The 25536-nt window shown below is 39.8% G+C and overlaps 1 protein-coding gene across 1 annotated transcript in view; it reads right to left on the bottom strand.

Moving 5' to 3' along the window:
* RESF1 (retroelement silencing factor 1) overlaps positions 1-24443 on the bottom strand; it is a 38480-nt gene extending 14037 nt beyond the window's left edge. Inside the window, exons 1-5 of the mRNA XM_054591275.1 lie at positions 24312-24443; positions 22905-23004; positions 19124-19163; positions 3225-3289; positions 2563-2623 (exon numbers count right to left, since the gene is read on the bottom strand). The gene's annotated coding sequence lies outside the window, so the exon portion shown is untranslated. The remainder of the gene's footprint in view (positions 1-2562; positions 2624-3224; positions 3290-19123; positions 19164-22904; positions 23005-24311) is intronic.
* Between the last annotated feature and the right edge of the window lie 1093 nt (positions 24444-25536).

The raw sequence follows: 25536 nt of genomic DNA on the forward strand, positions 1-25536 counted from the left end.
CGTCACAGGTTCAATCCCAAGTAGGAGTTTGTTATAGGAGGCAAACGAGCAATGTTTCTGTCTCACATTAATGTTTCTCTCTCTCTCTCTCTCTCAAGGCAATAACAAAAACATATCCTCAGGCGAAGATTAAAATTTATTTTTAAAAATGTTTATACAAACGTGACATTAATAGTACACTAAAAACTTCAAAATATGCATACTTTCCATATGCACATAAATTTTTGTAAATACTGACCATATGGCCACAAGCAAATCTCAAATTTCAAAGAGTTAAAATTATTCAAATTAATTCAGAGAAATTAATCTAGAAATTATAGAAGAGGTAACTAGAAAATTGCAAAATAATTGAGAAATAAGGAATACACATTCCACTTCAGCACAGAGAGATCTCTGGTGTCTCTTCCTCTACTTACAATGTCACCAGTCCTACTGGATTAAGGACTCACGAATCCCTATGTTCACATAAGACCTGAAGACAATTTATAGGATTAAACAAACATATTGGGGGAAAAAAAACTAGGAAATAATCTCCACATTACAAGAAGTGAGAATTTTACATGAGAAGTAAACCAAAGAAGTAAGACAGTGAAATAAAATAATGGCAAAAATACAGAGCTTCAACAAGCCACAAGTTGATTCTTTAGAAAAACATAAAAATCATCAAGCCTCTGCTCTAACACGGATCATAAAAAAAAGACAACATTGTATTAAGAAAGGAGGCTATCACTAGATCCTCAGATGTTAAAATGATAAGTATTTATTTTAAGTAACTTTGCTCCAGTACATTTAAAATTTAGATGGAAAGAAGAAATTCCTTGGAAAACATACCTAAACAGGACTGATAAAATACCATATCTCTTTAAAGAAATTTATATTTTTTCACAAAGAAAACTCTAGGCCTTTATGCCTTCAATGAAGAATTAATCTAATATAAGCTCTTTTAAAGGACAAAAGAGGGGACATTTCACATCTCATTTACTCAGTCTGTAAAGAAGCTGAAGAGAAGGAAAATTAAGAAGCTAATAGGTGCAAAAATCCTAAATGTTAGCAAACCAAATGGGGTGATATATGAAAGGCTAACATCATGATGAATTAGGCTTGTTTTAGAAATCAAGGTTTGCCATTTGAAAATTAACCAAATTATATTACAATAACTTTTTAAAAATCATTTCAATAGATGGAAGAATTTGATAAAATTCAATACCAAAAATACAAAGAAAAATTTGATTATGATAAATGGTAGCTTCCAAATTTTAGATGCCACTATCACCCTGTCATTGTATCAGATAGCCTAGAAAAGAAGATCTAGGTAGGAGAACGTAAAGGTGACTACTCATAGAGGTAATGGAGAAAATCCAGTTCTCTAGACCTCTTTAGACCACTGTCTCTCAACCATTTTCATCGCATGGCACACGTAAACTACTAAAATTCTGCAGCACACCAAAAACATTTCTTGAAGATCTTACAAATAATAAGTATGATTTTGATTTATTTACACAGGACAACTATTGCTTATTTGACAATCTAAGGAGAAAGACGTCAGTGCCCCTGACTAAATAATGAAATCAGGTATCATATATTTTAAAAATTCTTGTGGGCACACAAGTGCACCTATTGTGGCATGCCAATTGAAAATCACTGTTTTAGACTATCAAGTTATAATTAATTAAAATCCCTGCAAACAAGGTCAATATATAAAAAAAAATAAAACCAGCAGTAATTAGGAAAAATACCATTTTCAATACTGTAAAACATCAAAAGCTTAGAAAATGTAAATGTACAAGACCTCTAGAATGAAGAAACTTAAGTGTCAAGTTATGAAATATTTAAATATCTGAAAACAAAAAAAATATTTTTAAATAGATATTTGAAGACAAATAAGAATATCAATTATATCAAAATTTATCTATAGATTCAATGCAATCCAAATAAAAATCTCAGATTTATTTTGGCAGAAATTTACAAGCTGATTCTAAAATGTACATGGACATGCAAAATAGGCAAGAATAACAAAAGACCAACTTTCATACGTATAGACATGTGAATTAGGACAAAGTTGGATGGCCAAATGGGTTGTAGATTATTTACTAACTCAAGAAAAACAAGACTGAAGGCATCCACTTTTTAAAATTAAAAACACATCCTAAAGAGAAAATTGTATGGACTCATCTCACATGCCTTCTTCTAGGAAAGCTCCTTAATAAAGTAACTGACCAGGTAAAAGTATAACTCAAAATAAAAAGCAGCACTTAAGAGTTATTGATGCCTTATAAATTCCTCCTTATGCGAATTTGGGGGTGGGAATCTGTTATCAACTGAACTGTGTCCCCCCAAAATTCATGAATGAAGCTCTAACAATGACTGTGACTGCATTCGGAGATAGGTTTAGTATGGTAATTAAGGGTAAATGAGATTCTAAGAGTGACTCCCTAATCCAACACAACTGGGATCCTTGCAAGAGAAACACCAGGTGTGTGCACACAAGGAAAGACGATATGAGGTCATATGAAGGTGGCCATCTGCAAGCCAAGGAGAGAGGACTCAGAAGAAACCAAATACCTGAACTTAGATTTCAAGACTCTAACCCCAGCTGGTGTGACTCGGTGGCTTCAGCTCCAGCCTGCAAATCAAAGGGTCACTGGTTCAATTCCCAGTCAGGGCACATGCCTGGGTTGCAGGCCAAGTCCCCAGTAGGGGGCACTCAAGAGGCAACTACACACTGATGTTTCTCACCCTCTCTCCCTTCCTTCCCCTCTCTAAAAATAAATAATTAAAATCTTAAAAAAAAACAACAACCCAAAACCCAACAAACTCTAGAACTGTAAGAAATAAATGTGTTGGTTAAGCCACTTGTGAGGGCAGCCCTAAGAGACTAATATGGAGCATATGGGTAGGAGGAGAAATGAGCTTTATGAGTAATTTGGCTTTCCCACATTCCCTGTCCTTTGTGGACACAGAAGACATTGAGGCCTGGAAAAGCACCCCTGAACAACCTAAATTCAAGGGAGGGAGTTAAGTTTTCTGATTTTTTTTCTGATTGAAAAGTCTCTACTTTTGGATATAATGTATTCTTAGAACTTTTGAGATTAATGGTGATAATCAGAGACAGATTTCCAGTCTATCATTTTACTTCCTCTGGGAAAAATGAACTATTTTGCCCCAAAATTTCTACCCTGCCTGCCCCCTCAGCACCTCTCACCTGTGACAACAGTGGCACTCACCTGACAAAACCCCAGCTGTGGCTGAACTTACGAAATCTCCTCCACACAGGAGTAGCCCTAGTTTCCTGGGGGGGAAAAAAAAAGTTTAAGCCAGCAGACTGATTTCCCCCACCACCAAAACTATAAAACACACATCCTTATAATATGCATTTACAGTGACCAAGCTGACCTTCCTCCTATCAAATCTCTACATTTAAAATCCTATTTTCTTTTCCTTTATTCCCAGTGTAAACCCATCTCTATTGAATTAAGTCACTCAGACATGCAGGGGGTGTGTGCACAGACACAGACTCTATGGTTTTCAGTATTCAAAAAACACAAAAAATAACCTCACTAGGCCCCACATTCCTTTACTCTCCACCCCACACCACTCTTAGTCTTTTAGCGTGGTTAAAAATCAAATATAATAAACCAGATATTAAATGCTTAACCCATTTACAGATAAAAATAAAAATGACCTTTGAAGTAATTTGCACTTCCATAAAATAATGAAAAAATCATTAAAGAAATTAAAATGCTAACTACACTAGAAAATACTCACTTAAGCCCTGGCTGGTGTGGCTCAGCTGGCTTCAGCATCATCCCATGGACTGGAAGGTCCTGGGTTCAATTCCCAGGCAGGACACATGTCTAGGTTGTGAGTTTACTCTCCAGTAAGTGCACGTGTGAATGGCAAATGATTGATGCTTCTGTCTCACATCAATGGTTCTCTACTTTTCTTTCTCCCTTCCTTCCCCTCTCTCTAAAAATCAATACACATGTCCCTGGGTGAGGATAATAAAATTACATTCAATGCAAAACAGCCCTGACTGTTGTGGCCCAATGGGTTTGGATGTCATTCCACAAAAGTCGCCATACGATTCTGGGTCAGGTCACATGCTTGGATTGTGGGTCAGGCCCATGCCCTGTCCCTGGTGGGAGCATGCAAGAGGCAGCCTATCCATGTTTCTCTCACTGTCTTTCTTCCTCCCTTCCCCTTTCTAAGAATAAATAAATACAAATCTTTTTTTAAACTGCAAAAGAAAACAGTAAGAAAGGGGCTTCCAGTCAAGATGTCAGTGAAGGTAAAAGTGGTGCTCACCTCCTCCTACAACCACATCTAAATTACCTAAATCACAGAAAAAAACTATCATTCAGAACAGGCCGAAATATGACCGAATGAAGTCCAACAACTAGGGAATTAAAGACTGAGCCACATCAAGACTGACAGGAGGGCGAGACATGCAAAAGGTATGGTCCTACATCCGTATGTGGCAAATAAAAACTAGGAGGGGTATCAGATATCTCAGCTATGCAGATCCCCCCCACCCCCCACTTAAGGAGCAAGGGTCCCAGCCCCACACCTGGCCTCCCAAACTAGGATTTCAAGTGCCAAAAGTCCGCATAGCTTCTGGCTATAAAAACCAGCTACAATCGAGGCTGACGAAAAGGGAGGATTCTGGAGTCCCAGGCAGTTCATCTAAAAGGGCCCACACCTGGATTTACTAAAAATCCCACCCTCAGAGCTCCAGCACAGGAACAGCAGCTCAGAAGGCACCAGAGGCATACAGAAAGGAACGGAAATGTCTGGCATCACAAGAGGTGGGGGCCAGCTTTCTCCCAGACAAAAATGCTGACAGTGGTGACTGTTCCTTTTGTGAGCCCTGCCCACACAGAGCCAGCAGCACCTATCTGAGTCTCCAGCAATCTGGCTCACACTGTATGTCCGGCCCTATGATTCCCTGAGGCCCCATCCCACCCAAGCTGTTTCCAGTTGCCTTTCCAGAGGAATGGCCTGTCTTGGCTCACACCTCAGACTTTCCTAAAATCTCTCAATGGAGCAGTATCCAGCTTCAGAGTGCCCCATGCCTCTCGCTATGTGGTCCTAGGCATGGTACTAGCAGCAGCTGGCCTTGGTTCACAGCTTGGCCTCTCCTGGGCACCTCCAACCCAGCATAAGTATCCCTCATCTGCAGACTGCTTTGTAGTTCATGCCAGGGGCCCACAGAAAGAACACAGTTGGCAACTGACCTTCGACTGCACCTCCTGGGAGATCCCTGAGCCAGTACACACAGTGGACAGCTTCAACCACATCAAAGCACCACCACCAAACCACCTCCATGAGCAACAAACACATTCAAGTGGCAAACTCAGGGGGCACCAGAACCCCACTAATGTAAGTCCTGCTCTGTTGGGAGCACAGTGGATGCTCCACGGTGGTAAGGGGATGCAGCCAGTTCTTGCTGCTCATCAGCTGGGAATAAATTCCTCGCTCTCAATAATGTGCCAACAGCAATCAAGGCTCAACTACAACAGGGGGATGTACACAGCCCACACAGTGGATGCACCTTGAACATACCCTACTTGGGTAATGGGGGAGGCTGTGTCACTGGACCCTATAGAACACCTACTACATAAAGTCACTCTACCAAGCATGGGAGATGTAGCAGCCATATCTAACATACAGAAAAATCTGCAGGAAGACTGCCAAAACTAGGAGACGAGCATATTCCAAGTGAAATAAAACTCCAGAGAAAGAACTACACAGACTGGAGACAAGCAATCTACCAGAGTTCAAAATACTGGTTATAAAGATAGCCAATGAATGAGAACCTCAGCAAAAAAAAAAAAAAAATCCAATCGTAAATGAAGGATACACAAATTAAAATAAAGAACAATTTACAGGGAATCACAGTACAGTGGATACAGCTTAGAATCAAATCAGCAATTTGAAATAAGAAAGGAGAAAAACAACCAATCAACAGCAGGAAGAAAAAAGAACCCCCCCCCCAAAAATGAGGACAGCATAAGGAGCCTCTGGGACAACCTCAAGCCTACTGATATTTGCATCATGGGGGTGATGCCAGAAGGAGGAAAAAAGGACAAGAAATTGGAAACCTATTTGAAAAAATGACAGAAAAGTTCCCTAACTTGGTGAAGGAGACAGACATATAAATACAGGAAGTGCAGAATCCCAAACAAGATGAACACAAAGAGCCCCACACCAATATGCATCATAATTAAAATGCCAAAGATACCCTGACTGGTGTGGTTCAGTGGATTGAGCGTCATCTTACAACTGAAAGGTCACCAGTTCAATTCTCAGTCAGGGCATATGCCTGGGTTGTGCTCCAGGTCCCTAGTTGGGTGTGTATAAGAGGCAACTGACCGATGCCTCTCTTGTACCTTGATGTTTTTCTCCCTTTCTCACTCCCTTCCCCTATCTCTAAAAATAAATAAAATCTGCCCTGGTTGGTGTGGCTCAGTGGATTGATCACTGGCCTGCAAACCAAAGGGTCGCCAGTTCGATTCCCAGCGTAGGGCACATGCCTGGGTTGCAGACCAGGTCCCTAGCAGGAGGTGGATGAAATGCAACCACACATTTGATGTTTCTCTCCCTCCCTAAAAATAAAAAAAATTAAAATAAAATAAACTGAGTTTAGAAAATAAATAAAATCTTATTTTAAAAAATGATTAAGTTAAATACAAAGAGAGAATCTTAAAAGCAACAAGAGAAAAGCAATTAGTTACCTACAAGGGGGCTCCCATAAGACTGTCAGCTGATTTTTGCAGGCCAGAGGGGATTGCAAGAATTACTCAAAGTGATGAAAAGCAAGGCCCTACAACCAAAATTACTCCAGCCAGCAAAGCTATCATTTAGAATTGAAGGGCATATAAACAGTTTTCCAGACAAGAAAAAGCTGAAGGAGCTCATTACCACCAAACCATATTATATGACATGTTAAAGGGTCTTGTTTAATAAGAAGGAAAAAAAAGATAAAAAACATGAAAAAAAAAGAAGGCCTTGGCTGGATAGTTCAGTTTGTTAGAGCATCATTCCAATATGCCAAGGTTGCAGGTTTGATTCCTGGTCAGAGCACATACAGAGCACAGATTGATGTTTCTCTCAAATCAGTGAAAAAATTTTTTAAGTATGTACAATAAAATGGCAATAAGTATCTACCTATCAACAATTAAATCTAAAAAACATAATAAATGAACAAGTAGAACAGAAATAGTACCACAGATACAGAGAACATGTAGACAAATGCCAGATGGGAACAGAGTTGGGGGTATGGGTGAAAAAGGTGAAGGGATTAAGAAGTACAAATTGGTTGTTACAAAATAGTCATGGGTATATAAAGTACAGCATATGGAACACAGTCAATAATATTCTAATACCTATGTATGGTGTCAAATTTCAGGATGAGCTGGTGTGGATCGGTGGACTGTGTGCCAGCCTATGAACCCAAGGGTCTCTATTTCAATTCTTCATCAGGACACGTGCCTAGGTTGCAGGCCAGGTCCCCAGTGGGGGCTGTGTTAGAGGCAACCACACATTGATGTTTCTCTCTTTCTCCCTCCCTTCCCCTCTCTAAAAAATAAATAAAATCTAAAAAAAAAGATTTATCATGGTGATCACTTAGCACCTATATTTGCATGTATAATGTGCTCTCAAGTTTTGGTACATATTATACATGGGATTCTTATACCCACATATAATGCACATCCTTATTTTTCCCTCAAAAAAAAAAAAAAAAAAAAAAAAAAGACTTTTGGCCAAGATGGAGTAGGTAGATACACTTTGTTGCCTTGCACAACCAAAAGGAGGACAATAGCAAATATAAAACCAAAAAATAACCAGAACTACCAGAGAATCAAACTGTATAGAACTCCGACAACCAGGGAGTTAGAGAGGAAACATTCATCCAGACCAGTAGGAGGGGCAGGGAGGGGCAGAGATGGGCAGCTGGCAGTCCCATTTGTGTGCGGATAAACTGGGAGGAACAGCTGGGAAGTGAGATAGACCATGCAATGCAGTGTTCCAGTACGGGAAAAGACTCAGAACCTCTGGAGATAAAAACCTGTGTGGGTTACGGCAGCAGGAGAAACTCCCAGCCTCACAGGAGAGTTCTTTGCAGAGATCCACAGGGTCCTAGAATGTACACAAGCCCACCCACCTGTAAATCAGCACCACAAGGTCCCAATTTCCTTGTGGGTAGCGAGGGGAAGTACCTAAAAGCAAGCTGCAAGCCAAACAAGCAGCACTGTTCCCTCTGGGATCCCTTCCCCATATACAGCATCACACCACAGAAACATGGGTTGCCCTGTTCTGGTGAATACATAAGGCTCCACCCCTTCCAATGTGGCCAGCCTGCTGAGACAAAGAAATATGGCCCAAATGAAAGAATAGTTCAAAGCTCCAAAAATAGAACTAAGCAATGAACAGATAGCCGACCTATCAGATGCAGTTCAAAACACTGGCAATCTGGATGCTCACAGAACTGGTTGAGTACGGCTGCAAAATGGAGGAAAAAACGAAGGCTATGCAAAGTGAAATAAAGAAAAATATACAGGAAAACAACAGTAAAGGGGAGAAAACTGGGACTCAAATCAAGAATTTGGAGAAGGAAGAGATAAACATTCAACCAGAACAGAATGAAGAAACAAGAATTCAAAAAAATGAGGAGAGGCTTAGGAAGGCCTCTGGGAGAACTTTAAACATTCCAACATCAGAATCATAGGGGTGTCAGAAGAGGAAGAGCAAGAAATTGAAAACTTATTTGAACAAATAATGAAAGAGAACTTCCCCAATCTGGTGAAGGAAACAGACTTCCAGAGATCCAGGAAGCTCAGACAGTCCCAAAGTTGGTCCCAAGGAAGCAAACACGAAGGCACATCATAATTAAGTTACCCAAGATTAAAGGTAATGAAAGAATCTTAAAAGCAGCAAGAGAAAAGCAGAAAGTTATCTACAAAGGAGTTCCCATTAAGACCATCAGCTGATTTCTCAAAAGAAACCTTACAGGCAAGAAGGGGCTGGCAAAAAGTTTTCAAAGTCATGAAAAGCAAGGCCCTACAACCAAGATTACTCTTTTCAGCAAAGCTATCACTTAGAATGGAAGGGCTGATACAGTGCTTCCCAGATAACGTAGTTAAAGGAGTCATCATGTTAAAGGGACTTATCTAAGAAAAAGAAGACCAAACACAATGAACAGTAAAACAAGAGAGGGGTAGGGGGGAAGAATGGGGGAAAAGGTAAAGATAATAAGCAGTATAAATAGTAGATACAAAATAGGCAAGGAATAGTATAGGAAATGGAGAAGCCAAAGAACTTATATATATGAGCCATGGACATGAACTAGGGGGAGGGGGGATACTACGGGGTAGGGTAATGTAGGGTGGAGGGGAATGAAGAGGAGAAAAAAAATGGGACAACTGTAATAGCATAATCAATAAAATATATATTAAAAAATGTTGGCAAGAAAGTGCATTATACATGGCAAAATACAGTAAATTAGGTAATGTATAATCACTGGGGTGTACACCTGTTGGGAACATCTCACCTGGTTTCAGGGACTATAGCCTCGCCAACAGGCGAAGAGGGCCCCAAGACTGGAGCTGAGCAAGGAGGCCTTGGGAAAAAGGCCACCGAGGAGACAAAACCTGTCTCCCTGGCAGGGGTGCAGCCCCTGCCTCTCACATCACCCTGCTTCACCCCAAAGGATGGCTGGTTAGTCAGTGATGGATAAGACCCCTCAATGGCAGGGGCAACCTAAGAGAGGCAGAGTTGCATGGCGGCCATCAGGGAAGGACTTGGAGGACACGGAGAAGGGGCAAAAGACCCTCGCCCTTTGGCTTTGTCATGGCGGAGTCCTCATTGTATCTGAAAGAAGTGTCTCCTTTTCTCTTGGCTGCTCTGCCCACCGCCTGACTGGGTCAATGAAACAATACTAAAGGCAGGCACAGCCCTAAACTATATCAGGCAGTTCCCAGGTACAATTAGGCCTGGAAAAGGAATGCATTAAATCCTATGAAACTTACTTTGCTAAGAATGTCCTCGAATTAATGTACTGAGGTTTGGGGTCAAGCATAGAATGTGATCAGTTTCTCAGGTTTCAGGGCTGGATGGGCACTACCCTGTCTACCAGACCCTGACCTGAGACCAATCTCTGTGTTCTTTCTATTGTTATCTGTGATCTCTGTTTCCTCTAAACAGCCTTTTGACATTGATTGATGAGCTTTGTATGAATGCTGTGTACCCCTCTGCCTATCATTGTCAATAAAAGCCACTTCAAGAGAATGGGCATTTTCCACTAGAGGGAATTGCCACCCCCTTTTCCTGACAGACCAAGTGCCTGGAACGACTTATTTTCACCACCTGTGGCGACCTAGGGGTACTCTGTGGGGAATGGGGTACCCCACCCATCGTACACCTTGAACTAATAATGTATGTCAACTGTAATTTTAAAAGGTTTTTGAAAAAGTATCAGTACTACGCCTAACAGAGTAGGTCAACAAATAGGTTATTTCTCCCTTAAATCTGAATTATAACTGGCATTACAATTAGCATCCGTTGATACAATTTAAGTAACTTATGAGTTTTGGGTTTAAAAAAAAAAACACTAGAAAAAAAACATAGTAAGAAAGAAACAAAAATACACGAGAAACAGAAAACTAAAAGGAATAATGGAAGACATAAATGCAACTATGTAATTTACAACATTAAATGTGTATAGATTAAACAACCCAAAAGACAGTGAATGTCAGATTAGATTTTTAAAAGCTAACTATGTGCTCTCTTCAATAGACAGACACACTTAATTTTTTAAAAGATTTTATTTATTTATTTTGGGAGAGGGAAAAAGGGAAGGAGAAATAAGAGAGAAATGTTGATGTATGAGAGAAACATCAATAGGTTGCCTCTCACACACCCGGAACTGGGGACCTGGCCCACAACCCAGGCATGTGCCCTGACTGGGAGTCGAACCAGCGACCTTTGGTTTGCAGGCTGGCACGCAATCCATTGAGCCACACCAACCAGGGCTCCAACAGACACACTTTAGATCTAAAGATACAAACAGACTGAAAATAAAACAAGAGAAAAGGTTATGCAAATTTCAGCTACAAGGAAGTCAGAATGACTATATTAATTTATCAGACAAAATAGAACAAAAAAATGTAAATAGAGATAAAGAGGGATACAAGGGTCAAGCCACCAAGAAAATATTATAAATATATGCAGCTAACATAGTGTTAAAATACAAGAAATAAAAACAAACACAGGAGAAAGTAGCAATTGAGAAAAGAGTCCAAGACCTCAATTCCCCGCTTTCGACAAATTGGCAGGAAAAAAATCAGTAAGAATATATAGGTTTAAAGGACATTATACACTTCCACGTTAGTTCCCGGGGGGGGAGGCAATCATGAATAATTGCCTAATTGTTGCATTGTAGGTTTAAGGCTCTAACCCCTGGATCCAAGAGTCCAAGTACTCTTGTCAAGTGGCGAAAAGATCCACAAGCAGCCCAGTAATGGCAGCAGGTGCCATCAATCCATCAAAGCACCGAATTCTTATATTTTCTTGTGGGAAATTCTCCCAGGAATATCTTTGCTATGACTACCTATAGGTAAATTAGTTGAACCTACATGATGCACAAAGTTTGGCTCTACTATCCATTTGGCTCTAAGTTTTACAGTTCACAGACTATGTTGATGCTAGTAAGATGTGGTGGCCCTCACTGGGAGACAAGCATCTCTTTTGAGTTGACACTGATAAAGTGCTATGATCCAAACTGGGGAAACTCCAAGGCATAATACATATACTTCTAAGAAATACACTTAATCATAAAGATTCCACGGTGCTTTCCTGTGTGTCCTCATTAAAAATCTATACAAAGTCTACTTTTAGGCCTGACAGTTTCTGGATTTTAATCTTGTATATTATTACTCTTGCTTCCTTTGAGAAAACTGGAAATAAAGCAAGTCACTAAAAATCCAAAGTATAGGAAGTTTTGAACAGCAAGTTGTAGCCTGCAGAATTCAAATTAATTTGTGAGGCAGAGAAAAAAACAAAGTGAACAGATGCTATAAATGGAAAATAAATCTATTATAAATCTAACAATGTATATATAGACTTTCACATAAAAATTTCATAAAGACCTAACTAAGGTTAAGATTTGTGAAATATTTTCTTTCCACTTAAAAACATTTTATATCCATGCAAAGAATGTAGTTTAATTGAAAAACTGTCAACCCAGCAGCTTCCTTTATTTTTAATTCAGCCTTATTACAAAAATTACAAACCAAAAAGAAAAAAAATACTAGTCATACCTTTGAGGAATGATCAACTATAACATCTGCTTTACCCTGGCCAGGTAGCTCAACTGGTTAGGGCTGTCCCAATATGCCAAGTTGCAGGTTTGATCCCCAGTTAGGGTACATACAATAATCAACCAATGAATGCATAAATAGGTAACAACAAGTCAATGTTTCTTTCAGACAAAACAACAAAAACTTCATTAATATCTGTCTGAAACACATGCGCACAAGTATATATACCCATGAACAGAACTCTATGAAAACGGACCTATTTTATTTATATATATAACTTTACACACACACACACACACACACACACACACACACACACAGTTGGCCATGGCAGGTCTGCTAGAGGTAAGATGAAATATTAAGAAATAGAACATGAAAGGACAAACTGCCACATCAAGAATTGCTTAAAACACGTGTGACCATTATTTCATTGAAGAAACTAGAACATCAGAGTGAAAGAGAGCACTATGAATAAGCACCCCCCCCCCGAAAAACCTGTCTTACAGCAATACAAAACAAAGATGCAGCTCTAGACAGTATCCAGCAGGCTTCAATAAATGTCTGTTGAATGAATAAACATTATCTGTAATTGCTGAACACCAAATTAAAGAGAGGTCCTTACTTAAACTTATAGGTGGGAAAAAGTCCTACCTCTTCCTTGAGGTAGGACTTTTGAATCATGAAATCATGCCAACCATGATTTTATTTGTATTTCAGTACCCCAAAACACGGACTTCTTTAAAAAAATATGTAAATATACACACACTCATATATTTTGTATGTATGCATATATGTGTGTATAAATATACTCATATGTATATATATGATACAATACTCCTCCTAACTGAAAAGAACAAAAACTCTGTTTTGGGCATTTTTCATTCAAACTTTCCATTATGGCTTTATAAATTCCACATCTAATGTGTTCCAGAAGTCAAAGTATACTTGGAGAGTATCTACGGATGAGATTAAATTGAATAAAGCCAGCATTTTTCATTAAAAAAAAAACAAAAAACTGTATTCAAAAAAGCTATAGATATTTCTATTAAAAAAAACAACAAAAAACCCACAAAACCACAAACACCAACACTCAAGTGTAAAACTGACTTTTCAGGAATTCCAAAAGTATTATGATTATTGAACCTATTCTAGCTCTGGCTTTTGTATCCTCAGTCATGGAAGAAATTAGATGATCAGTCCTTGAAACAAGGTTTGAAGACTAGATTAACTATAAATAATAGCTAACATTTGAGAATTTACTATTTGTTAAGAACTGTGCTGAATGGTCTAATACATTATCACATTTGTCACGATATGAATTAAGTTAAGCAGTCTTTCCTAAGCAACAGCACCATGGCTAGCAGGCTGGGAAATCCTACTCTTACAGCTGTGAAGTAGGTTCTCCATACTGCCATACAGGTAAAAAGGAGACAAGATCAAATGGATTCACATCCAATTTATTAAACAGCAAAACCAACATTGGTGTCCCCATTCTGGGAGGTCTTACTGAGGCAGTAAGAACACAGGCTGTGGAAGAGCCATTTTATAGCTGTACCACAAAGGGGGAGGGAGGTGGTAAAGCCCTGTGCTGAAATGAAACGAGGGAGACACACAAGAAACCCTGTAGCTGTATCTCACAAGGTTGCATATCATCATTTGTCCTGGGAGGACCTGCAGGGTGTCCTGCAAGGTGTGGGTCAGACTGAGATTAAAAGTGCAGCCTATGGGAAGGCAAAGGTCACTGGGACACCATAGTAACTCTCCACCTACATCTCTATTCTCCAATCTTTCAGGGGAATGGGATACACTAGTCTACTTTTCCCGTCTGATTAATCCAGGTACTGCTTGGGGGTACGGGCAATCACATATATCCCATCATGATTGGCAAGACAGAAGTTCAGAGCAATGCAGCTATCAATCTGGCTAGAAAGTTTATACTACAGGAAAGGCTTGAACAACACAACACAGGGGCGGGAAGGGGGTGGTTAGGGGAACTGATTACTACCCCCCACTTGCTGCTGTTGAAAATCCAAGTATAACTTTTGACTCTCTCAAAACCTAATTTCCAATAGCCTGCTGCTGACTGAAAGCCTTACTAATAACAAACTATTAACCATATTTTATATTTTATTTGTTTGATATGCTGCACCCTTACAAAGTTATAGTACTGTACATATGTATTTATTGAAAAATAAACCCATAAGTGGATCTGAACAGTTCAAACCCATGTTGTTTAAGAGTCAACTGTAGTTTGTTGTTTTAGAGGAGAGGTCAGAGACAAATTTCAGACCACTTTTTCTAGTTATTCCCTAAAATGAGAATTAAAGATAAGAAAATACACATGAAGAAGTCAGTGAATCCATCTTGGAGTTCTTCCTGACAATTCATTTTAGAGCTATCTCCAGGTATCCACCTCAAGAAAACATGATCCAGAAGGTTGGGGATCTCCATTATCTAAAAATCTCTAACAACAGCGTCAAGTACAGAATTAGTGTTTAGTAGGAAAGGATATTACATAGGAAGCAATACTCTGTTGGGTAACTGTTTTAGGAGTGTAAGTATCACTTATTAAAATAGGAGTGAACCAATTTTGCACCTCCAGAGGTGGAAAAATTCCTTCAATAAAACTGATCAGTCCCATATAACAGGCTGAAATGCCTCTGAAGAAAAATCTGATGAAACTGTTATTCCTTGTTTGTTAACCCTGTCACTGTAGACCACATTCCAGTGCTTACTCTCATTGTCTCAGGTTCTGTTGAGAGGGTTGTAAGAGCCTTAATACAAGCATTTTGTTGGAATAGGTTAATATCCAGACTTTATAAAACTGCAAGTTGAGATTACTGATGCAAGAGGACCTCAAGTACCAGAAGGGACCTATAGGGATGACAGATCCAGCAATCAGTTAAGTTCAGAGCCATAATTATAGCCTAGGAAATACAACTGTTCTGCTTTCCCTTAATCAGGAAACCAAAGGAAATCATGGCTAATAGGATGAGGTATTCAAGCCTTGGTCCAAGGACACAGCTCCCAAGGACATCTACTCCTAAAGTCTGCAACTACTGAAAGTTCTTATGTATCCTTAAATTAGGATCTTCCACTAGCTAGCAGTATGCTGAGGATGGTGGCAAAACCAGGGGTAAATTAGAGTAATGGTTTCTGCTCTCACCACTTGATTGCCTCCCTGCTCCCCGCAACAGGCCTCTATTTTCTTCTTTCTCCAACAAATACAGAGGAGCTATGCAAATTTTGCTGGGTGAGAAGGGATGGCAGTCACTCAATTGTGAAACTGACTGATCCCATGCTCCAAGCCACCCAAGCCACAGCACACTTTATCCAATGACATGGTCACGTGGAAGGAAAATGTACAAACCAATAGAAATTGTTGGCAGAGAATCTTCAGGGCCACAAGGAAGCAGCCACCTACCTCAGAATTTCTATCACCCAATAAACACCTTTGAAGTTCTTCAATTAACACTACATGTGGCAAAAAGCAGAGAGGAGAATCCAACTACTTTCTGTTAAGCCAGACTTTAAAGAGATTTGTAAAAATACAAAAAAATGCTACTCTTTTCTCTATTGTTTTAGGAAAATATTCATATTAATACGTAAGGATTTACTGTACTTTTAAAATAACAAAAATTTCGCAGCTTTACTTTCTAATATAGTAAATGTTGTAACCTACATTAACAAATATTATTTGGGGTCCTGAAAAGGTTTTAATGTGTATGAATTCTTCTTGAGACTATGTGTCCCTGTTTTCTGCACCTGCAGAAAAGCATGTCCATGCAATTCTCATGGAAAGAGAAGCTGTATACATCTAACCTCTACGGAATTTGCCCATGCATATTTTTCCCCCATTGGTCCTATATTATATCCTTTGCGGTTATAAAGTTTCACCAAGAGAATACAACAATAGAGAAGAGGTTCAAAACCCCAAGTTGGGTCAAGATCAAAGAAATTGATAAATCTTTAGCTGGACTAATGAAGAAAAAAAAAATCCATTTGCTAAAATCAGCAATAAAACAGGGACATTACTACCAACCTTACATTTTAAAAATACTATGAATAACTCTATGCTAATATGTTGAATAATTTGGATGAAAAAGACAAACCTCCTGTGATTTTAATTTACAGTAAAAAATGCGTACAGCAGGTCCTCAACATTGTTTTGTTGCAGCATTGATAAGATGTCTTAGAAAACTTAACTCTTGTTTGTACCAATTAACCTATACTAAAATTGGTTTTATCAGTCATTTCACTTAAAGTCTCAGAATCTATTCAACAATGTTCAGTTTAGATTTAGTTTGGGTTTACCATATTTGGTCTTAATCCCCATTTCTGGCACAGAACTCGTAAAACTAATAAAGGTGTTGTCTTTTCATTTAATCAAGCATAACTATGTTTTTAAAAAAACCTCCATAAAAATTCAAAAGGACTAGGTTCAGTGAGCTTCAGGGTTGGTGAACATGTGGAAATCTGGGGAGCGTGGCATGCTAAGAGAGATCATGAAAGCCGCTTCCCACATACCTCACCCAATGCATTTCTGCCATCTAGCTGTTGATCCATCTCCTTTGCAATAAACCAGTAATCAAGTCAAGTAAAATGATCTTGCATTCCATGAGCCGTCCTAGCAAATTAAATGAACTTGAGGAAGGGGGTCTTGAAAACCTCTATAAATCTATAGCTGGTCAGTCCGTCGGAAGCACAGGTAATAACATGGATTTGCAACTAGCATCTGAAGTCCAAGCCGGGGTTCCAGGAAACCTCCAATCTGTAGCCAGTGGGTCAGAAGCGCAAGTAACTCGCATCTGAAGGGTAGGGTTTTGGTCTTGTGGGATTTAGCCTTCGATCTGTCAGCAGAGAATTGCTTGTGTTGATGAGGGGAATTCCCCTCTAAATACACTTTGGAATTGTGTGCAGAATCCCCAAAAGACCTCCAAAAGACATATGGACCAAAACTGACTCAAGAAGATACAGGAAATCTAAGCAGAACTAGAAAGAGATTACATTAGTAAAAAAAAAAAAAAAACTACCCAGGAATAAATGGTTAGGCCCAGGTGGCATTCTGGTGAATCATCAAAAATTTTTAAATTTAAAATCAATTCCACAAACTCTTCTAAAACATAAAATACGAGAAAATATTTCCCTACTTGATTCTCACAGGCCATTACCATAATACCAAAATGAGAAATCACAATAAAACCACAAACCAATCTGTTAATGAATGTACATGCAAAAATCCTCAATAAAATACTAAAACCAAATACAGCAGCAAGTAACTGTATGCCATGACCAAATGGGACTTATCTCAGAAATGCAAGATTGGTTCCACATTAAAAAAAAAGTTATGTAGCATTATCAACAGAATAAAGGACAAATCACATGACCACAGCAAATGAATTCAACATGTAATATGACTGAAATTAAATGCATCTTAAAATCCAACACTTTTTTTCATGATGAAAAACACTGAAACTAGAAACAGAAGAAAACTTCAATTTGATTGAGATGTCTACAAAAAACCTGCAGTTTACATACTAGTCAGGGACCACTTTGTGTTGGATTGGAGACTATAGCCCCGGGCAAGCAAGGCCTTGAAAGAGGCATGTAAGTCTTGACCAGAAAGTTGAGAATACTGGAGGCAGGCATGATCCGATGCTAACGCCAAGGGTTCCCGTCGGAAATCAGGCCTGAAGAATGCATTGTACCCTCTGAAACTTGCTTTGCTTTGTATAGCCCTTTTGGTATAAACCAAATGTTAAAAGTTCACAGCATAAGGAGTAAACTGAATTTATGAACCATGACTTAAAGACCATTTGATGTCAGCATGTCTGACAGATCCCGATCTAAGACAGATCTCTGTTTCTTCAATCTGTTATCTATAGCTTTTTGACATGGCTTTGCATGCATGATGTATATACCCCTGCATGTACCGATTCCAATAAAAGCCACTTCTTCAGGGAAGGGTTCAGTGCATTCTCCACTAGAAGGAATCGCCACCTTCTTTCCCACCGGACAGACTGTGTCTGGGACAGCTCATTTCTTCATCTGCGACAAGGAGAACTCCGTGTGCTGGGGTCTCCCTCACATACTTAATGGTAAAAGAATGAATGCTTTCCCTCTATGGCAGGAACAAGACAATGTATTCTTGCCAGTTCTATTCACACTGTATGAGAGGTTCTAACCATGTCAGTTAGGTGAAAAGAATAAGTAAAAGAAAAGTAAAACTATCTCTACTTGCAGAAGACATCATCTTGTATATAAAAAAATTGTTAAAGAATCCACTTAAATACTCATACAACTAGCCCTGGCTTGTGTGGCTCAGTGAATTAAGCACCGGCCTGTGAACCAAAGGGTTGCCCATTTGATTCCCAGACTAAGGCACATGCCTGGATTGCAGGCCAGGTCCCCACTAGAGGGCCCACAAGGCAATCACACATTGATGTTTCTTCCCCTCCCTTCCACCTCTAAAAATAAATAAAATCTTAAAAAAAACCCCAAAACCTTCATAACTAATAAATTAATTTGGCTAGACTGTCAAATACAAGCTCAATATACAAAGAACAATTTATTTCCATAAAACATTTAATTTAGAAAAATCCCTTCACAATAACATCAAAAAGAATAAAAACTTTCAAATAAACTTAACAAAGGCAAAAATTAAATACTCTGAATACTATAAAACTTCGCTAAAAGAAATTAAAGACATAAAGACATAAATAACCACAGTTGTATATTGGAGGATTTAATACTGGTAAGATGGCAATACTCTCCAAATTGACTTACAGATTCAGTGCAACACTTACCAAATTCCCAGGTTCCTTCGCAGAAATGGAGAACCTGATCCTAAAATTCAAGTTGAAAGAGTAAAGTTGGAGGACTCATGCTTCCCAATTTCAAAACTAACTAGTGCTGTTAAAGAAAAACAAGCTAAACGTGGGTCCCTTGCCCCATCCCCTCCCCACCCCCCTCAACAAACCAAGGCTTAATTGAAGTTTCAGCCCCTCCCAGGATTAGAATTTCTTGATTGCAAATAGTAAGGCAATATGCCAGAAAATCTCTCTGCTGTCCTCCCAAAGTCAGGTGACCTTGCCTAAAACAATCCTTCCATTGCTTTTGTTAATAACTTTCTTGCCCCAACCAGTTTCCTATTAAATTATTCTATTTTCCACTTTTAAAAAAAATTTTTCAATTATATTGACATGAAATATTATTATGTTAATTTCCCACAACTTCTTGGAGCACTTCTCTATTTACCAGATGGGACAATGCCTGATTCATGAAACTTTCAATAAAGCCACTTAGATCTTCAAATTTATTCGGTTTAATTTTTTTTAACACCATAAAACTACAGTAAATAAGACCATGTGGCACTGACACGGGACAGACATTGACCATAGAAATGACTGTTAACTTATGAAAGGATAAAAACAAAATGTGGCACATCTACACAATGCATTATTTGGCAATAAAAAGGAATGGTGTGTATATATATATCCATTAACATCATGAACCTTAGAAATTTTGTGCCGAGAAAAGAGTAACAAAAGACCATGTGATTTCATCTTCAGGAAATGTTCAGAAATCTAGAGGCAAACCAGATTAGCAACAGTTGTCTAGGAATGAGTGGGTTGGGGAAGAATAAGGAGTGACAGCAGAGTATGGAGATTCTTTTTAAGGTAGATTGTGGTGATGAAATGGGCTAATCGAATTTCATCTCTAATTGAGTTTTTTAGAAAACCAACCAAAACCAAAATCCAGTGTTTTCCTATTAGCACAGACATGGACATAGAACTTAGTAAGAGCCAATGAAATTTAAACTTTTAGGAGAGCAAGCAGACAAAAGGCATGATCTGTGCAAGTTGAAGCTAATTGGATACCTGGAAAAAAAAAAAAGGAAAAAAAAAGAAAAAAAAAGGGGGGGCCATGTAATAAATCTGACAGGGTGGGGGTGACCAATGTAACCTCCCAGGATCATCTGATCATAAATTTCTAACTGACAGGTCATAGTGGGTAGTCACGCCCTAGGCCTATGACTCTCTTAGTAAAAGGTTTATCTTTGCCTTAAGCAAGCCCTGTCCATTGTTTGGGCACCTCTGAAATGCCAAAGTAATCTTTTTCCAGATCCCTGGGAGGCATAATCACCCTCAAGGGAGCACATGATCTTGTTGCCTGCATACCATCCCTATTTACTGTAAATATTAAAATCCAGCACCCATCAATGTATCTTTTTTTTTTTTTACTTTGCATTCCATTTTACTTTTTATCCAATGGTAGTGACTTTCCTCCTTGCTTTCTCCAGCCTCTGTTATCTACCACCAATGTAATCCTTTTCTTTCTATTCCAAATACAGAAAAAGTACAAAATTGCCATTTTCCAGAGCATCTTCTCAGTCCCTTGAGATTTTGCTTCTGTGCATTCTGCAAGCTCAAATAAACCCTTATACATTTTTTCTATAGGTTTGGACATTCTTTCATCAACATATATACCTAGAGATATTAGGGCCACCCAATGAAGGGGCGGTGTGCCTGAGAATAAAGGAGAAAGCAGAGCACAAGAGTATCTAAGTCTCTAAAACTTATTTCAGATAGTTCAGATTCAGATGCTGGATCAAGCCAAACCTGAAGGTCAAGCTACATGATCTTTAAATTACATGATGCAATAAATTTTCTTTTGGAGCTTAAAAAACAGTAATCTGCCTTTTTTTTTTTTTTTTTTTTTTTACTTAAAAAAAAATGTTTATTGATTTTAGAGAGGAAGGGAGAGAATCATCAATGTGAGAGAAATCTCATGTTGCTGCCTCCTGCTATGTCCCCAACCTTTTTGGTACCACGGACCGGGTTCCTGGAAAACAATTTTGACAATTTTTCCATGGCAGGGGAGAGGCCTGGAGACACAGGAGGCTCAGACAGGTACGTGAGCATTCCTTGTTGTGCTGCCCCTGCTGCTGTGTGGCCCTGTTCCTAACGCGCCCCCGGGGTTGGGGACCCCTAGCCTCCTATACGAGACATCCCTACTGGCAATCAAACCAGCAACCTAGATATGTGCCCTGACCAGGAAAGGACCCTGCAACCTTTTAGTGTACAGGGCAATGCTCCAACTACCTGAGCCACCCTGGCCAGGGCATGATTTATTTTTCTTAAAACTTAATTGTAGAACATCATTTCTTATAACAGTTTGCAATTTTAACCTCAAGTAAAATTTTATTTACAAATAAAGTCTTGTAATTTAACACATCTTGAGAGAATCTAAGTGACTCATTAAATCTCTGCAATGATAACTATGAGCAAATGTCTCACTTTTAGGCATTTATTTCAACAGGCTAACACTGCCTGTCAATTTAAAAACAGACTTAACGTATTAAGAATAAACATACTACATAGCTGCCTCCCAACAAAGCATTTAGAATTCTTCAAGGTCCACATGATTACTTTCTTCTTTACAGGCTTATTACAAAGTTGATTGTAACCTGCATTTCTATAAACAGGTTGGCGAATTGTTGTCTCTCATATGGAAAACTTTCTGTGTCTATTTCACAGTCTTCCTCCAGTTGAGGGGGGCGGGGGTGAAGGCATAGCTAGACAAAAGATTCCTGAAATTCACCTTTACAAATGCCTTTTTAAACAGTAAGTTAGGTAAATTCCCTAAACATTTATGCTCCTATTGTGTCCATGATAATATAAATGTAAAGAGAGCTTCCAGCACACCTCAGAAGTAATATGGAATCGCAAAGCTTTGGTGCAAATTTGCCTTGGGTGGAGAACTTAATAGTTTCTCATTCATGATTTCAAATAGGCCTCCAGGTAAAAACTTGAGTTGCGTCTAGCACATCCTTATAAAAACAGTACCTACAACCACAGATCTATAGTTAAAAACAACACAAAGCCAATATATTCATTTAGAACTTAGCAAACTGAATTTTGTACAATGCAGTGTCTTAGGCCATAAAATGTATTTCCTCTAACATGACAACAGCTCAAATTTATTGAACACTTACCACATGCCAGGAACTGTTCCAAATGGGCCGTATTATGACAACAATTCTATGAGGTAGGTTCCGCTGTTATCCCCATTTTCCCAAGGCTGTACAGCTAGTAAGTGGTATAGCTAAGACCTGAAGCTCTGTAGTCTAATTGCAAGCATCATGGTCTTAACTCATTACCCAAGGTTTCCAACACTTGGTTTTTTACAAATGGGAAGAAGCCCCGGAGATTATCATTTTGGCATTATAGGTTGTTATCTATCTCATGGAATGGGTCTCCCAGAGTTGTGCTCTATACTTTTTCCTCCAACACCATGTGCCAGAAATAAAAAACGAAAAAGAGAGCATGTACAGAATAATTTTAAGTAGACTTCTGCCTTAGTATCTTGGACCACAGTCACCTCAGCATAAAAAAATCTCTTCCATATCTTGCAAAGATAGACTGATCACTCCGTGGTACTAAGCCAATGATATTATTTCTAAGTTTTGTCATCAAACCCAGTGTGTATACCAGTTTAATTTTTAGCCACTGCTGACTCATTTATTTAGTAATTTTGTTCCACAACAGATATATTAGAGTGGGCTACTTGAGGTGGCCTACTTACCTTTAAAGTAGGTGTTACTCTTTCATTGTATATGTTGTATATGTTGCAAATTTCACCCCAAACAAGTCAGTGTCCCTCCACAATGTTTAATTGTTTGGTCCTGGAACAGCAATTATATAATTAATAATCACATAGAACCTATCCCTTCTATTTATATTAAATTTGTAACAGAAGTGTACGGTAATCTGTTTACTTGAAATGACACTGCTCTGCAAAGGTGTTACCTGAAGCTGCACAAAAGCCGTACTAAGTTTCCTGAACTCTGCAGTGTGCCAAGAAACTAAATAGAAACTAGGTCTGGCCTAAAATGCCATTCACTTTTCAAGTTAAAATTCCCATTTATGTGCCCTTCTCCACATCCACTGACTGTCCTTGCATTCCCAAACAGAACCCATTTGCCTTTGCAATTTTCTTTAACTGGTTAGTAAAAGAAAACCCAACTGCACAGGGAAAAGAAAAAAAAAAAAAGTACCTAAAACCTTACCATTTGTGCATACTAATACTGAATAACGCTTCAACAATTTACAGCTAACATATTAAGTTCTTCGACCCACCCCATTAAAATGCACCCCGGTCTCCTCTATCACCTGCTGTTCTCTTTACCTTGTAGACAGGCACTGAAAGTATCACAAATAATTTGTTTTCACTGAAATGATTCCCCGAAAGCCTGCTGAACTCAGGACCCTAAAGACGTGTGCTGAGGGAATCCACGTCCCTCAAGAACACCTAAAACCGGGATGCATTTTGTGCTTTTAAAACGCCTCCTGGAATGAGCTATTGCTGAGGAACGAAAACATCTCCGGCACAGAGGCGTTCGAGGGCCCCTTGGAGATGCAAGCGGAGCATTTGTTTCAGGAGGAACAGAGAATAATGGAAGTGAGGAGGAAGGGAGCGCTCGCTAAATAGTAAGTGCAAAACAAAGATTTTTCTTCTCGCCAGCGACAGGAAATGATTAAAAACAGAAGATACTCTTACACCATCCCATCTAACCAACCGCCCTATAGTTTTAACAAAATGGGTAAACGCAGACGCCACCCGCGACCTCCACCGTGAGGAGTGAGGCAACTGAAGGAAAACACCCGGCGAGGTGGCGCCCTCGGGCGCTGGCTCAGGGTCCTCGGCTGGCCTGAGCCGTTCCCGCACCGCGAGCAAGGCAGCGGGTGGGACGGGCCGGCCGAGCTCGGGGCGGCGGCCCGCGAGACGTGCGAGCCCGCGGGGCTCTCAAGGCCGGGAACCGCCCGGGCGCCCGCAGCCCCGCGCGACTCCGTCACCGCCTCAGAACAAAAGCGCTCGGCGGGCGGGCGCGCGCCCTGCCCCTTCCCCTCGGGTATCTGGGATCTCGGTGCCTACTGCCAGGAACCCGAGAATGCAAGCGAGGGGCAGCCGGGTACTAGGTCCGACACTTACCGCAGAGCACGGAATCCAGCAGGGGTAGGAGGAGGACGAGCTGGCCTCCCGGGTCCCAGAGTTTAAGTCAACTCCGGTCCGCCTTCAGGGGCGGGTCCAGCAGGGAGACCCGCTCAGGGAACAGCTGGGCCCCGCCTCAAGGGCGCCGGTGGCGCCGCCGCGGTCCTAGTGATACCCGGATAAGCAGCCGCCGCGGCCAGCCCCGCCCTCCAGTGGATCCCGCCGCTGTTTGCAAAGCTTACGCGCTGATCCGTTGGAAGCTTCAGCAGTCGTTTTCCTCCTTTAATTTGCATCAAAATCGCCCGAAATGGCTTGTTAAAAAGGGATTCAAGAGCCCCATCTGCTAAATCGCCAATTTAGTAGGTCTAAAGTGGGGTTGAAAATGTTAGCTTCCTAAAAAATTCTCTTGCTGTCGCTGTTCGTCTCAGAACCAGTGAATCAATAGCTATTGAGGTCTGCACACTTTCCATAAAACCTGTGAAAGAAAGTGCACCAAGTAAAGCGTAATGGGAAGATTTTTTTTTTTTGGTAGCCTATTTCAGTGGGAGAACGTCCATTAATGCAGAGGAAACTTCTAAAAAAAAGACCTTTGTTTTTTGGTAAGAACTTTTTTATAGGAGGGTTTTATAGAAGGAAGTAAATAAGGGAATCCCGTATGAGAAAGGGCAGAAGTGTTTAGTTCTTGCGTATGAAAAGCTGGATGTTCCTTTGCCCTTGAGGTTCAAATCTTGTCTCTGCTACTCACTAGACATACTGATGGGGAAACTCAAGAGTTAAACATTTTAGCTTTAGTTATAGTTAATCGGTTTAGTGAGTAATGCATGTAGAAAGCTATTGTTTTAGGAACTGGAATGCATGACTGCCCCCACCCTGATTCCAGGAAGCTTGCAAACAATTCAGTTTTGTGCCCAGGAGAGCTGTGAGCAATCAAGATAGTTTCTGAGCCATTGTGCCCCTGGGAGAGAATGTCCACTGACCAGGATGCAGATAAAGAATGGCTGGTCAGAAGATGAAGGGATGCCAGGAAAATCCCTGGACTTCAGCTTTTATCTGATTAATGTTTTCCCCTGAATTCCAAACCCCTTACCTATTTTTTCCTGAATTCCAAACCCCTTACATACCCTTTCCTTCTCCTTATTAAAAGGGTCAGTGTTTATGTACATAACCCTCTGTCTTCTCAGATCGTTAGTATTTGAAAAAAAGCACCCATCAAGATTCAATCCTT

Source organism: Pteronotus mesoamericanus, unplaced genomic scaffold (genome assembly GCF_021234165.1).
Source record: "Pteronotus mesoamericanus isolate MK-2021 breed Mesoamerican mustached bat unplaced genomic scaffold, CSHL_Meso_final scaffold_21, whole genome shotgun sequence".
In the NCBI taxonomy this organism is placed as follows: domain Eukaryota; kingdom Metazoa; phylum Chordata; class Mammalia; order Chiroptera; family Mormoopidae; genus Pteronotus; species Pteronotus mesoamericanus.